The following is a 17,226-nucleotide window of genomic DNA, read 5'->3' as shown; positions in this document are numbered from 1 at the left end:
CTTTATTTTATAAAAATAATTAAAAATATATTATTGTTTTGTGTGCATAAATTTGGTAGTCACTTTAATGCTTTTATTAAGGTGAATAAATGTCAAAAATTTGTTGTTTTCCCAAAAAAAAAATATAAAAATTAAAATTTAAACAATTTTGATTGATTAAAAATACAAAAATAAACTTAAAATGATTTATAAATACAAAATACTCTAAATTTAGTGATATAAATCAAATGTGATTTCAACTCATCTTAGGTTAAATAAAACATTACTTTTGTGAATTATAATAATAAAGCAAAACTCGAATAATAAATGTGACTAGCATGATTTGAACCTAAATCACATCTGAAAAAAATGAATACCCTTAATTGTTATGCCATCACATCATATAAGAGTCAAATAAAACATATTTTATTAAAACTAAAGTTATTCAACCAATTTAATTAGTGAATAGTATGGTATTGTGAGATGATTTGATTGAGCGGTGATGAAGTGACACTCAGGTGAGAAATGTAGGACCCACATGAGATCATTGTGCCAATAATAGGTGGGGGCCACAGCTAAATAAAACTGAAAATCTCACTTTTCTTTTTTACATTTTGGTGAAATTATGATTTTGATTTATTTAATTTTATATTATTAATTTTTTATTTTCATAATATTATTAATTTTATTGTATATTATTTATAATTTTATAAATTTTAAAGGAGATTAAAATGTAATTTTCCATTTTAGAGGACTAAGGTCTTACTTACCTTTACTTTCAAAGTAATATTGTAAAAAGAAAAAAAAGAACTGTAGTTGCCTTGGAGTATTATGGTTTAAAAAAATTTTAAATTGAATATCAAAAGTAACTAACTAAATTGAATTTCATCAATTTGGATTGGGTTGGTTAATCTGTTTTTAAAAATATTAAAAATGCTTTTCAAAGTTTTTTTGCTTATTTATATATAAATATTTATTTTTATATTAGAAGGAATTTAAAATATATATAAACTAATTAAAATTAATGAAAAAGCGGTTTGAATTTTTCAAAATCATGACTAAAATAGTAGAATGTGCAAATATTGAGAGCTAAACTTTTTAATTTTTAAGATTATGATTGAACTTGATAGAATATGTAAATATTGAGAGCTAAATTTATTTTTATGCTAATAAAAATGGCATATTAATATTTCACTAAAATATTAAAATTGGAAGACTCTAATAATTAGATGACCATGTGTGGAATTTATCCAAAAGTAAAGTATAATGGATTAATCCCAAATTTGGAGGAGTAAGATCAAACTTATGCTTTCTTTCTTCAATTTCATATATTTTGTTTTCTTATAGCTTTCAAACAACACTAAACTTTATTAGTTTAATACAAAACAATCTGCATCAGCAATCATATTTTAAATTGTTAAGACTACAAATTTTAATTAAGATCAAACTTAGTCAAATGATTGAGATTTTTAAATAAAATATTTTTATTCAAAGTTCAAACAATTTATACAAAATATTCATGTAAATGAGAAAAAAGGTTTTGCTAAAAGCTTAGAATCTTTATTTATTTTTGAAGAAGTTGTTGGGTAATTATAATTACAATTATAAATAATACATTTAAATAATTATAAGAAAACTTAATCATTTTAGAATAACTTGAGAATATATCTAAATAAAGTCCATATATTTGAAAAAAATGATGTGACTCGAGTTTGGGATTTTAAAATTTAAGATGTCAAATATTTTTATTTTAAAAGTTACAACAATTTGAATATTATTAATTATTACAAATACTAAAGTGAATAATTAACTTAAATCTAACTAACTAACTAAAATAAATAATCAACATATTTATGTACTATGAGTAGGGATGAGCAAAACTTGATTCGACTAGAAAAAATCGAAATTTTTTTGAATTTTGAGTTAATCGAATTGAGTTATTTTGTATTTCGAGTCAATTCAAATAAGTAATTCGAGTTTCGAGTTCGAGTCAAATTGAATTTTACAATTCGAATAACTTGAATAGTTCAAATAACTCAGATAACATATAAGTATAAATACCCCTTTGGTCCTTGTTAATTTTGAAAATGAACAAATTGGTGTCTCTCACAACTTTTATGAAAAAATTAAAATAATTTTTAATTTTAAAAATATTTATAAAAATTCCAATATTTTTAATAAGAAAATAAAAATTAGGCACTCTAAAAAAATTCTAAAGAGTATATAAATAAACTTATAAAATAAAGAATTTCATGTGATAGTCTGATGTCCAAGAGTATTCACCGGCTTAGGTGTGGCCTGAATTCGAGTCGTACTAGTTGCGTTGGTTGTTCAGGTTTTACTCTATTATTGTAATTCACCAAAAAATAAATAAATAAAATAATAATTTTGAGGACCTTAATAAGTAAATTTCAATATTTTTTTCTCTTATTTTGCTTTGAAAGAGTTTCAAATATATATAGTTTTAAATTTATGTGTTCTAATATAGAATTAGTTATATTATAACAAAATTTTAATTTGACACGTTTAATTTTTTAATTTAACTCGAATAATTTTACTCAATTCAATTCGGTTTGAAATTTTTAAATCAAATTAAGATGATAAAATAAGACTTATCAATTCATTTAACTTGAAATTTTTTACTCGATTGCTAACTATTAATTATAAGAACCGAACCTTATTAATTAGTTAACATCAAGATCTCATTTTTTTATTATTTTGTACTTTGAAAATATAAAGAGTGTCTTAGTTGACAAACTTGATTTGGCAATGGGAAAATCATGAAAAAGACTCTTTTTTTTTTCAAATTCAAAGAGTGGGGCTATGAAGTATGAAATATGCATGTAATGGCATTGTCTTTTTCTTTTGGTCAAAATTCATGACAGTTGGCCCCCATTTTTGTCTCTTCAGAATTCAGTCATTTGTACATTGACAGATCTGATAATAGCCGATACTTGGTTTCTAACGGTGTTTATTTTTTAGAGGTATTGCGGTTTTAGTGGTAAATGGAAAAATTACAATTTTTTAAATATAATATTTTATTTTATTTTATTAATCTCAATGAAAATATTTATTTATTTCTTAAAAAATTTAATAATTCAACTTATAACTAATAAACACAAAAATTTTATAATTTTATCTAAATCCTTCTATTTTAGATATTATAATTTTTGAATTTATATCATTTAATCAATCATAAATGACAGTGTATTGTATCTACTGTTGATTTTGTCTGATTCATAATAATAATTAAAACTCTCTTTCATGTAGGGATAAACAAGAAAAATCGAAAAACTAAAAAAAATTGACCCGAGATATTTGAATAGTTTTAAAATATAAGTTAAAAATCACAGTTATATGATTCAATCATAATTTTATTTTTATTTTGAATAAATGTCAAAAATACACATGAATTTTTATTCAATGTGTAATTTGATACATACACTACAAATAATGTCATATACCAACACTTACTTTTGCTAACGATCCAATTCCATAAGTATAAGTAGCTCTATATCAACGGATTACTCATCCATCAATATATCATGAACCTATACCAACACATTCTATTATTGTCGGTATAGGAGTATCTATAATGACAGATCAAATTTATTAAATCAGTATAGATCTTATATATATTGACATTTTACTTTTACTATTTGTATACTACGTACTTTTTGTAAATTTGAAATTTAGTCCATTTACTTTTTAGATTTTAAAATTCAAGTTCAATTATTAACGCTATTAAAATTATTTTGTGAAAAATATAGGGACTTTTAATCATATTTTAAATGGATGTTAATTTAAAATTTTTAATAAAATATCTTATATCAACATATTGTTTCATCAATACCATGAGCTTTTAAATTTTAGGGTAAACTAAATTATTATTGTTAATGTAACGAGCCGATAGTCGCGGGTATCGAAAAATGCATTTTCGAGACTTCGTTACCATAAATCAAACTCGTAAATATTTATTAAAAATATTTACGAAGCTAGTTGTGTGGTTAATTAGGTTTTAATAATGCTCTTAAACCCTATTCTGGTGACGAATATGGGTTAGGGGTGTTACAATTTAGTGGTATCAGAGCTTTACAAGTTTAGCCAATTCTCGGACTAAATCGAACTCAGAATTGAGTCTAGAGGTACATGCCATAATTGAGTCGAATTGAGTCGGGATTTAGATGCTGATATATATATATTTGTTTTTGTTTTATAGTTGAAAATGTCGGATGATTATAATGATGATGTTGATCAAGAAATGTAAACCGGAGATGATGTCTCAAATGAGTTAGATGAAACCGAATCGGCAACACCAAGTGCTAATCCAGTTAGTACTCAACAACCTAATGTTGAATGAGGTAATATTGGGGAAAGAGATGATTCAAGTTACTTAGAGCTATCGTTGATGCTCTTTAGCGTGTGGCAGGAACCACATCCGCTATAACGTCTACCCCTACTGTTTGTCGAGCTCTGATAAAAGAATTGCGTAAATATGGTGCAACAGAATTCTTAGGATTGAAAGGAGTTGATCCTTCTGCAGCTGAAATTTGGATTGAATCCATTAAAAGAATTTTGCAACAACTTGAATATAATCCGCGTGAAAGTTTAATATGTGCTGTTTCTCTACTACAAGGAGAAGCATATACCTGGTGGTAGTCAGTGACACGTCATGTACCCGCAGACTAGGTAAATTGAGAATTTTTCCAAAAGGAATTTCAAAAGAAATATGTGGGTGAATTGTATATTGAAGACAGAAAACAAGATTTTTGATGTTGAAACAAGGTGAAATTTCTGTGGTTGATTATGAACAAGAATTTTCGTGACTTAGTAGGTATGCTGTTGAATTTACGCTGACTTAAATTGACAGTTGCAAGTGATTTCTGCATGGTTTACGCGATGAGTTGCGAGTACAATTGGTATAACACAAAATTACTGAGTTTGCAGATTTAGTTGAATGAGCAATAATGGTAGAACAAGTTCTGGGTTTTGATAAAAAGACTGAGAATACTCGTACTGTTGGAAAGCGTCCTAGAGCTGCTAGTTCAAATCCACAACTGAAAAGATCAAAAGAATTTCGTGGTAGCTGGAGATCAAATTTTAAGTCTGATAGAAAATCATGATAAACAACCAACTGTGTCTACGGGTAGTGTGCGAGGTCCATCCCGGGATACTGATATTCCGAATTATGAACATTACGGGAAAAAGCATTGTGGTGAATGTTGGGAGTTAACTCGAGGCTGTTTTCATTGTGGATCTACATAACATTTTGTTATAGATTGTCTGAAAAATGAAAATGCTACACCTGTTACTTCTCAGAGGTCTATGCCTACTTCTAGAGGTCGCGGGTCGAGTCGAAGTGGTTCATTTTTTAGAGGTGGTGCTAGAAAAGGAAATGATACTATTACTCAACAGTTAGAGACTAAAATGCCAGCTCGAGCTTATGTTGTGCGGACTCAACAGTAAAATTCAAACTGTTTGTGAATTTTCTGATGTGTTTCCTGAGAAATTACTGGGATTACCACTGGATCGAGAGATTGAGTTTGCAATTGAAGTGTTTCCTGGTACAGCTCCGGTGTCAATGCCCCCTATCGTATGTCACCTACGGAGTTGAAAGAATTAAAAGTACAATTGCAGGACTTATTAGATTGTGGTTTTATATGCCCTGGTGTATCGCCTTGGGGAGCTTTAGTGCTTTTTGTTAAAAAGAAAGATGGTTCGATTTGGCTTTGTATTGATTATCGGTAATTGAATAAGTTGACGATTAAGAATCAATATCCTCTACCCCATATTGATAACTTATTTAATCAGCTAAAATGAGCTTCTATCTTTTCAAAGATTGATTTGATATCGGGTTACTATCAGTTGAAAGTGAAAGAAAGTGATATACCGAAGACAACATTTCGAACACGGTATGGTCATTATGAATTTTTAGTGATGCCTTTTGGATTGACAAATGCTTCGGTAATATTTATGGATCTCATGAACTATATTTTCCAACTGTATTTGGATCAATTTGTGGTAGTTTGTACTGATGATATTTTGGTCTATTCAAAATCTGAATCCGAGCATGAACAACACCTCAAAATTGTTTTGCAAGTGTTACAAGAGAAGCAGTTATACGAGAAACTTAGTAAGTGTGAATTTTGGTTATCAGAGGTTGTATTTTTGGGTCATGTTATCTCAGCAGATAGAATTAGAGTTGATCTGAAAAAAGATCAAGGCAATTGTTCAGTGAAAAGCATCGAGGAATGTGTCAAAGGTTCGTAGTTTTCTTGGACTAGCAGGTTATTCCTGAAGATTTGTAAATAGATTTTCGAAGATAGCCTTGCCGATGACAAAGCTATTGCATAAGAATGTTTAGTTCGTCTGGGATGATCAGTGTCAAGAAAGTTTTGAGAAATTGAAGTAGATGTTGATTGAAGCGCCGGTTTTGACTTTACCAGAATCGGGAAAGGATTTTGTTATGTATAATGGTGCTTCTTTGGGCGGTCTTGGTTGTGTTTTGATGCAACACGAGAAAGTGATTGCTTATGCGTCTCGTCAGTTGAAAGCGCATGGATGCAATTATCCAACACACGATTTAGAGTTAGCTGCTGTGGTTTTTGCTCTAAAAATATGGAGACACTATCTGTACAGCTAAAAGTGTTATATTTATACTGATCATAAGAGTCTCAAATATCTTCTATCTCAAAAGAAGTTGAACTTGATACAACGTCATTCGGTAGAACTTCTGAAAGATTTTGATTGTGTAATTGATTACCACCCTAGTAAAGCTAATGTTGTAGCTGATGCGCTGAGTAGAAAAGCAACGATTGAATTGCGAGCAATGTTTGCACAACTCAGTATCATTGACGCTGGAAGCCTATTGGCTGAATCAAAAATTAAACCAGTGATGTTTGACCGGATCAAGTTAGTGCAGTTAGAAGATGACAAGTTGGAGAAGAAAAAAGAAATGGTTCAGAATGGTATATTAAAAAATTTCAGCATTGACGATTATGGTTGCTTGAGATTTCAGAACCTAATTTGTGTTCTGGATGTTTCTGAATTGAAAGAATTGATACGTTACGAAACTCATGACAGTATTTTTGCTTTGCATCCTAGAGGAACGAAAATGTATCGTGATCTATGAGAATCTTATTGGTGGCCAGGAAAGAAAAGAGATGTGGTTGAGTATGTGGCTAAATGTTTAACTTATCAGCGAATTAAGGCAGAACATCAAGTTCCTACCAGATTACTTCAGCCTATTACTATTCCTGAATGGAAATGGGATTGTATCACGATGGATTTTGTAACGGGATTACCTTTATCAGCAAGTAAGAAAAATGCTATTTGGGTGATTGTTGATCAACTTACGAAATCAGCTCATTTCATTGCAATCAGGACTGACTGGTCACTTCAAAAGCTTGCTGAAGTTTATGTTCAAGAAATTGTGAGATTGCAGGGTGTTTCTATGTCGATAATTTTTTATTGGGATCCGCGATTTACTTCGAGATTTTGGAAACATTTGCATGAATCTCTTGGTACACGACTTAATTTTAGCACAGCTTTTCATCCGCAGACTGACGAACAATCTGAGCGAGTTATTTAGATTTTGGAAGACATGCTTCGTACTTGTGTTATTGATTTTGAATCAGGTTGGGAACGTTACTTACCTTTGGCTGAATTTGTATATAATAATAGTTTTCAATCAAGTATTCAAATGGCTTCGTATGAAGCTTTATATGGTCGTAGATGTCGATCACCTATTTGTTGGATAGAATTGAGTGAAAGAAAAATGATCGGGCCGGAATTGATCTAAGAAACTGAAGACATTGTTAAGAAAATTCGAGACAGATTGAAGGCAACTTTTGACAGATAGAAATCATATGCATATTTGAAACGTCGAGATATTGAATATTCTATTGGTGGTAATGTATTTTTAAACTTTCGCCTTGGAAGAAAATTTTGAGATTTGGCCGAAAAAGAAACTAAGTCCTCGTTTTATTGGACCGTATGAGATCACAGAAAGAGTGGGACCAGTTGCATATCGTTTAGCTTTGCCTACGGAACTACAAAAAATTCATGATATTTTTCACGTTTCAATGCTTAGAAGATATTGATTGGACCCATCTCATGTTATTTCGACAGAGGATATTGAAATTCAACCTGATTTTTCATACAAAGATAAACCAGTTGAGATTTTGGCATGAAGTAAAAGAGTTGTGTAATAAGTGAGTTCCATTAGTGAAAGTGTTGTGGCGTAGTTATAATGTAGAAGAAGCGACTTGGGAACCAGAAGAGACAATGAGATCTTAGTACCCGCACCTCTTTTTAGGTAAATTTCAGGGACGAAATTTATTTAGGGGGGAGAATTGTAATGCATAAAGGATGAAAGTTGAATTATAGATTAAAGAAAAATTAAAGGGACTAGATAAGCAATTATGCCATTGCTTATAAATGAGGCAGCATAAGATAGATATTTATAAAACTTAAGGTTAAAATATATATTATAATATTATAATATTATATCTTAATTATTAAGTATATATATCATATTATATATTATAATAAGTAAATATAATAAAAGAAAAAGAAAAAGAAAGAAAGAACAAATGAAACAGAAGGGAAAAAGAAAGAAAAAGGAAAGAAAAGGAGAAAGACCAAAGCTAGGGGTTTCAAAGTTTCAAGCTCAATTGGTTAGTTAATTTAGTCCATTTTTCTTGTAATTTTTATGTTTTTGGAATCCCGGTATTAAATACTACTCGATCCATGTCAAAATTTTAGAAATTTTTGAGTTTTTAGATGTTGTTAATGTTGAATAATTTTAGTACTAGGGACTAATTGATAGATTTTTAAGTTAGAAATGGAAAAGGATTAAATTGTAGAAGAAATAGTAAATTTTGTGTAATAGGGACTAAATTGTGAAAAATTTAAAAATTTAAGAATTTATGTAAAAATAGGGAGTTGAATTTAGTTTAAAGTGAAATTTGTGTGAAAGTATAGGATTAATTGTAAAGAAATAAAGTTAGTCTCGATTTAGGGACTAAATTGAAGTTTAGGCAAATATTGAGTAAAAATTTAAAATATTAAATATGAAATTGAATTGTGTTGTATTGATGAATTTTTAATTGTTTTAATTTCGTAGCTAACTTCGTACCGGAACCCTCGACTAAAAAGGGAAAAGATAAAGTCGACGAGGAATAGCTCATAATTTCTAGTTTGTATTTCTATAATCTGAAGCTAGTTATTCATTGTTGTAGTTTTTATTTAATGTATATGGTAAGTGTTGAGGTGAGAAATTGATATTTTGATATTTGATTGAATGAATTGAATTGGTAGATATATATATATATATATATATTGAATTGATTGATTTTTTTTTGAATTGAAATGAATATATGTGAAATTAAACCCTATTAACTGTATCGGGTTGAGTCGGATATAGATGGCATGCCATAGGATTGAAAGAGTTTAGGGATTTCTTCGACTTCGAGTCGATAAGACACTGGATGTCAACTTACTACTTCGTATTAATTCGATGAGGCACTATGTGTGAATTTACGTCGATTTAGTCGATGAGACACTGGGTGTCAAATTATTACTTCGAATTATCCGATGAGGCACTAGGTGCCAAACTGGTGTGTTTTGGTTGGATCTGTGTATCCGTCCGAGCCCGAGTCGTGTTAATAGGGGTAAATGAATAATAAAGTTTTATAATTGATATTGAAATGACATGGTATGAGAAATGGAAGTGAAATAGTGAATTGAAAATAGAATGTTAAATATGTTGCAAACATATGAATTATATGAGTTATATACTCATGAATGAATATGGAATGGAAAATGCAATTGCATAATGAAATGTGAAATAAATTGTGAAAAGCTATTTATATAGCAAGTATGAGAATTGAGATATTTGTGAAACAAATGAAATATGATATTGTTGCTGTAATATTTAAATATTAATATGTGTTTATATTTCAATTGTATGTTTGTAATTTATAATATTTAAATATTCGGATTATAGAAATACCACTGAGTTTTACTCAGCGTACGGTTTTGTTTTCCGTGCACAGGTTAGGTATTAAATTTTGATCGCCAATTCAGCATCCAACAACGGTCCCGAACTCAAATGTGGTGATGTTTTTCCTATTGTGTCGGCATGTACCTAGGGTGTCTAAATAATAATTATTTTGTGGATTGATTGTAAATAAGATTATAAGTTAATATTGGATGGTTATATACATATAAATATGTGTTTATGTTTGAGGTTATAATATGACATATTTAAGTTAATGTTTAAATGAACATGAAATAAGTAAAATAAATTGAAATTGGCATGTTTACAAATTGGATTTGAATAATGTTTTATTTATATGTTTTGATGATATAATTGTGGTACCTATGAGGGTACATTGGTTAGACACCTAGGATGATTGTTTTGATATGTTTTGGATGTGTTTAATCGTGTTTTGAATAAGTTAAATGAATGATTTTTGAATTTCTTAATGTCCAAGCTTGCAGGGAATGGTAAAATTGTTATTTAAGGTACATTTTGGTCACATGGCCACGTGAACCCTGCAACTTTGAAATTTTTTAACATTTTACGAAAAATTCTCTGAGTTTCCGAATTAGTCCCGATTTGTTTCTAACACATATTTTGGGCTTGATGGCTCAAATAAGGGACATTATGTATGAATTTAATTGGTTTTTGACCTGAATATTATGTGATATCAATGCATAAATTTATGTCTGTTTGATCAATAAGTTTCGGTAATGCTCTGAAACCCTATTCTGGCGACAGATGTGGGTTAAGGGTGTTACAGTTAAATATATTTTTGGATCACATAACTATTAAAAGTTACGAATTGATAACCCAAATAGTAAGGTTTTTTTTTGTCTTTTTCATTCAATTTCCATGTTATATTAAATAATTAAAAATGACCCCTAAAACCCCTAACATCAACATACACCGTATGCTTTTGTCTTCTTCTTTCCATTTCTCATCTATTGTCCGTTCCAACCACGAAGTCCATTTTGATTTTGATTTTTATATTTAATAAAACATGTGCATTTCATTCATTTGTTGTAGTTAGTAAATTCTTTTTCTACCACCGGATACCTTTTTAGTACCTTAGAAAGCACTTCAGAAGAGAGTGTCAAAGGTTTACTTTGCTCCCTGGAAAACACTTCAAAAGAGAGTGCCAAAGGTTTACTTGGCTATGAGAGGTATGCTAACTATACTCTTTTGTTATTTGGACAAGAAAATGGGGGAGAAGAAAATCATAATCAAAATGAAAATATGTTTGATTTTCTCATGGCATTTTGTTTGTGTTAAGAACAAACAAAGAAAGAAAAACAGAGAATTAGCAATCCAATTTGCCTTGCTATTTTTCATAATCAAATTTCAAATATAGGTTGTATAATATATATTAGTTGATTTATGACAGAACTCAACTAATCCCATAAATACAATCTTGAAACTTGAAATTCATTTCTTGTACACAAGTAAATTAACCAAACATGTCAACCATTACCTAAACACATAAAAAAAAACTACCAGCTAAGATTGGTTTTATCAAACACACGTAACATAACTTGTGCAACATGCACCAAAATATTTTTATGAATCCACAGATACATTCCGTAAGCATACTTCGCCAATACACTTCCAATGTGTTCAATCCGCCAGGCTCTTTGCAGCTTATGTGCCCGTAAGCTTATTCTCACTTGGACAACCCGCCAAGCTCATCAAGTATGAAGAGTCTGCCAACATTCTTGCACTTAAGCTGTCCATAAGACAATTCGCATATCGACAATCTGCTATACTGTTCGCCAAATAATTGTTCGCCAAGTGATTCGCATTTGGATTGTTCACCATTTATGCGAGTTGTTGCATAGTTGACCATCTCGCAACACTCCTCCTTGGCGACCATGCTGCAAACACCAATTTCATTTCTAAGCTTTTCGAACCTTGCCTTTTCCAGAGGCTTGGTTAGAATGTCCGCTGGCTGATCTTTAGAGCTACAATAAATCAAAGTCATTTCTTTACTTTGTTCAACTTCTCTCATAAAGTGATACCTTATCTTGAAGTGCTTTGTCCTCCCATGAAAAACGAGATTCTTCGCAATTGCAATGGTGGATTGATTGTCACACAAAATTTGTGTTGCTTCATTCTAAACAAGATTCAAGTTGCCAAGAAGTTTTCTCAGCCAAATAGCTTGATTTACTGTTGCTGTTGCAGCTACATACTCTGCCTTTGCTGATGACTGAGCAACAATATGTTGCTTCTTTGAGCTCCATAGGAATATATTGGATCCATTTGAAAAGAGATAACTAGAGGTACTTTTCATGTCATCCATTAATCCTACCCAATCACTATCGATGTAGCCAATCAGCTTCAATACTTTAGCCTTTTCAAACCATACGCCAAGGTTAGCGGATCCCTTGGTGTATCTCAGCACCCTCTTAGTAGCCTTAAAATACAACATGTTGCAATAGTGCATAAATCTTGATAACACACCCAATGCATACATAATGTCAAGTTGAGTTGTTGTTAAATACAACAAGCAGCCAATGAGACTTCTGTAATTTTTCTCATTGACCCACTCATACTCATCATTGCTACTAAGCTTTTTTCCAAGTGCCACTGACGTGCTGACTAGTTTACATCTTTTGATGCAAAACCTCTTAAAAATTTTCAAGGCAAAGCTCTGTTGACTGATAAATATCCCTTCCTAGGCTTGTAACACCTCCACCCCAAGAAAATACCTCATTTCTCTAATATTTGACATCTCAAATACTTTTTCCATCTGCAGCTTAAAATCCTTCACGGAGTTATCACTACTCCTAATTGCCAACAGGTCATCAACACATAAAGAAACGATTAATGTTGTGACCTTTTCAACTATCTTCACATATAAGGTTGGTGGGTTTTTTTACACAAGTAATACAAAAAAATTAAAAAAATACCAAAATAATACAAGCATTTTATTATGTACCAAAATGGTACAAACAGTATTGGAGGGACTGCCACAGGCGGCACCAATAGTGCCAGTGGCAGAGGCGGCACCCCCCTTTGTTTGTATTTTTTCTTATTTTCATATTTTTTTATAAAAATAGTATTAAAAATAAAATACCGAAAAAATATGTTTATGAAAAAATAAAATATGAAAAATAAATAAAAAACAAAAATAGTATATTTACTGAAAGTAATAAAATCCGAAAAAAGAAAAATACGGACAAAGGGCCAAAATAAGGGTTTTTCACTAAATTTATATAAAAACACACTAAAATAATACATTTCAAACACTATGTACTAAAATAATATAAAATAATAAAATACGAAAATAGTATATTTTTTGAAAGTAATAAAATCGAAAATAAGAAAAATACGAACAAAGGGCAAAAATAAGGGTTTTCACTAAATTTATATAAAAACACACTAAAATAATACATTTGAAAATTATGTACTAAAATAAAATAAAATAAATAGACACGAAGATAGTATATATTTTGAAAGTAATAAAATCCTAAAATAAGAAAAATACGAACAAATGGCCAAAATGAGGGTTTTACATAAAGTTTGAAATGTATTAATTTAATGTTTTTTATATAAATTTAGTAAAAACCTCATTTTGGCCATTTGTTCGTATATTTTCTTATTTTCAATTTTATTACTTTCAAAAATATACTATTTTCGATTTTATCATTTTATGTTATTTTAGTACATAATGTTTGAAATGTATTATTTTAGTGTATTTTTATATAAATTTAGTGAAAACCCTTATTTTGGCCATTTGTTCGTATTTTTCTTCTTTTTTGGATTTTATTACTTTCAAGAAATATACTATTTTCGCTTTTTTATTTCTTTTCATATTTTATTTTTCATAAACATATTTTTCGGTATTTTATTTTAATACTATTTTATAAAAAATTGAAAATAAGAAAATACTGAACAAATGGGGTGTCATTGTGGCGTGGCACCTTTGGTGCCGCCTTTGCCACTGGCACCATTGGTGCCGCCTGTGGCAGTCCCTCCACTACTGTTTGTACCATTTTGGTACATAATAAAATGCTTGTATTATTTTAGTATTTTTTAATTTTTTTGTATTATTTGTGTAAAAAACCCAAGGTTGGTTCACTTAGGCTTTTTTGAAATCCCAAGTTCTGCAGGTATTCATCAGTCTTTGCATACTAGGCCATTGGAGCCTATTTTTATCCTATACAAGGCTTTCCTAAGCCTGTAAACCTTCTCTTCACTTCATTTGACTGTGAAACCAGGTGGTTGTTCCACATAAATCTTTTATTACAAGTAGCCATTCAAAAAAAAAAAAAGCTTATTTAACATCCAGTTGATGAATTTTCCATCCCATTTGTGCCGCCAAAGCTAGAAGTAGCCTGATTGTATCTAGTCTTGTTACTAGTGCAAAGGTCTCCATATAATCAACCTCATATTCCTGACTAAACCCATTCACAACCACCCTTGCCTTCAACCTGTTGAGTGAACCATCGGTATTGAGTTTAGTTCTGTAGACCCACTTGACACTAATAACTCTCTTGTGTGATTGCTTGTCAACAAGCTCCCAAGTTTGGCCCTTGTGAATCATTTTCAGCTCAGTTTGCATTGCTTCCTTCTAGCTTTCTATTGATGCACCCTCTTCATAACTGGTAGGTTAAAAAATTGCCATATCAGCCCTTTTATAAATTTCACCGGTAGGTCAAGTCCCCCTTACTAAAAAAATCATCAACATCAATCTCATTTTTTTCATACACTTCAGCTTCATTAGTTATAACCATCTGACTTCCACTATCTTGTGCTGGTTTTAATTTGTTCTAATTCCATACTATATTTTCAGCAAACACAACATCTCTACTTGCAAACACTTTGCTAGATGATGGATCAAAAACTCTATAGCCCTTATTGTTGTTGCTATAGCCTACAAAAATACCAGGTTGTGCCTTCTTCTCCAACTTTTCCCTCTTAAAAGTTGGAATATGAGCATAACAGATGTAACAAAAAATCTCCAAATGAGAAACTGAAGATTCGAAGCCAAACCAAGCTTCAAACGAAGTCTTCTCATTCACAACCTTGGTTAGCAACCTGTTCTAACGACAAATAGTTGTGTTTATAACTTCATCCCAAAAATCCTTAGGAAAATTTTTCTCAAACATGAGGCACCTAGCCATATCCATCACTGTTTTATTTTTTTCTCTCACTTACACCATTTTGTTAAGGTATATAAGTGTTAATGAGCTGGAGTTCAATCCTTGAATCTTCACAAAACTTATCAAATAACCCTAAGATGTATTCAGTTCCATTATTTGACCTCACGATTCTAATTTTGCACCCAAACTGAGTTTCAATTGCTGACTTGAACTTCTAGAATACATTAGCAACCTTGGACTTCATTTTCAAGAAATAAACCCAACAAAACCTCATGTTTTCATCAAAAAAACAAAAAAACCTACTGCCACTTAATGATTAAGTTTTCATGGGTTCACACACACCGGTGTGAACCAAGTGAAGCTTTTTAGAGGCTCTCCAATCCTTGTTCATAGGAAATGACAGTCTACTCCACTTTCTAAATTGACATACTTTACAGATATCTTCATGCTCAACCATTTTTGACAGGTTTTCAACCAACTTATCTTTAGACAACTAGGATAACGACTTGTAATTAACATGGCACATTTTCATATGCCACAACTCAAGTTCATCTACTGTAGTTTTGTAGGCTTTAGATGTTGCTAAGTTCCAGTCCATAACAAAGCTTTTATCAGACATAGTAATTAATATAAGCTCACATTCACATGGATTAACAATTAAGCATTCTCTATTCTTAAACACAACATAATAACCTCTTTCAAGCAATTAACCTACACTTAGCAGATTCAGGTCGATTTCAAGTACAAAAAGAACATCTGAAACAAGTTTTGTACCTAATGAAGTGTTGATTAAAACATCACATTTCCCTTCTACCTTGTTGTACTGACCATTTACAACTTTGATCTTAGAGTTGAAACTTGTGTCAATACTCTTGAAAATGCTTGCATCTGAGGTCATTGGTTTGTACAACCACTATCAATGAGCTAGTGTTTTCCAATGATGCTGCTAGTAGCAAGACATCAGGCAGTGAACATGTGCTCCTCCTAAGGTTGGTTTTCGTCAATCGCTTATGCTTGAGCATTTTGTTGCTGCGCCTGCTGCTACTGTGGTTGCCCCTTATTCTTGCACACATTCTCTATATGGCTAAGCAACTTACGGGCTCTACACTAAACATCAAGCCTGAACTATCAAAACCTTTATGAATGACCTATCTTTTTACAATGAGAACATGGTGGATACTTATTCCTTCCCCCATCTCTTTTTGGCTTTTCTCTCTTCTCTGTCAAGACCTTCTTTCCTTTATTTTGTAAAGCTCGAGCCTCTTTACCTCTTGCTTGAAAGGCTCCCTCAGTACGTTCATCTTGTCTTGATGCTCTCTTATGTTCTTGAGCATACAACATATTGATCAACTCTAGTAGTGAGATTGTTGATAGGTCTTTTGAATCTTCAAAAGAGGAAATCTTTGACTCATACCTCTTTGGAAGTGTGGTTATTACCTTCTCAACCACCCTACTATCACTGAACTAGTTTCCAAGCAATCTAATGCTTGTACATTTCTTGTACACAAGTAAATTGACCAAACATTTCAATCATTACCCAAACACATAAAAAAAATCTACTAACTAAGATTGGTTTTATCAAACACACATAAAAAAAATCTACTAACTATGATTGGTTTTATCAAACACACGTAACATAACTTGTGCAACATACACCAGAATATGTTCATGAATCCGTGAATACATTCCGTATGCATATTGCGTTGATATACTTTGCATGTGTTCAATCCACCAGGCTCTTTGCAACTTATGTGCCCGCAAGCTTATCACTTAGACAGTCCACCAAGCTCGTCGAGTATGAAGAGTCTGTCAACATTCTTACACTTGAGTTGTCCACTAGACAATTCATATATTAATAGTTCACGAGACTGTTCCCCAAATAATTGTCTTCCAAGTGATTCATATTAGGATTGCTCGCTATTTGTGTGAGCTGTTGCATGGTTAGCCACCTCGCAACATATTTCTTTGTTTTGTTTTAAATATTTTTGCCACTAATTTTGAATGTTTTCAAGAATTTGAATTTTCTATAAGTCTCCTTCAACAGACATCAAATTTATGTGATCTCACATCAGGTAATGGATTTAGAATAATCAATTC

This window comes from Gossypium raimondii, chromosome 11 (genome assembly GCF_025698545.1).
Source record: "Gossypium raimondii isolate GPD5lz chromosome 11, ASM2569854v1, whole genome shotgun sequence".
NCBI lineage: Eukaryota > Viridiplantae > Streptophyta > Magnoliopsida > Malvales > Malvaceae > Gossypium > Gossypium raimondii.
The sequence above is the reverse complement of the archived record's forward strand: the minus strand, read 5'-3'. Positions refer to the sequence as shown.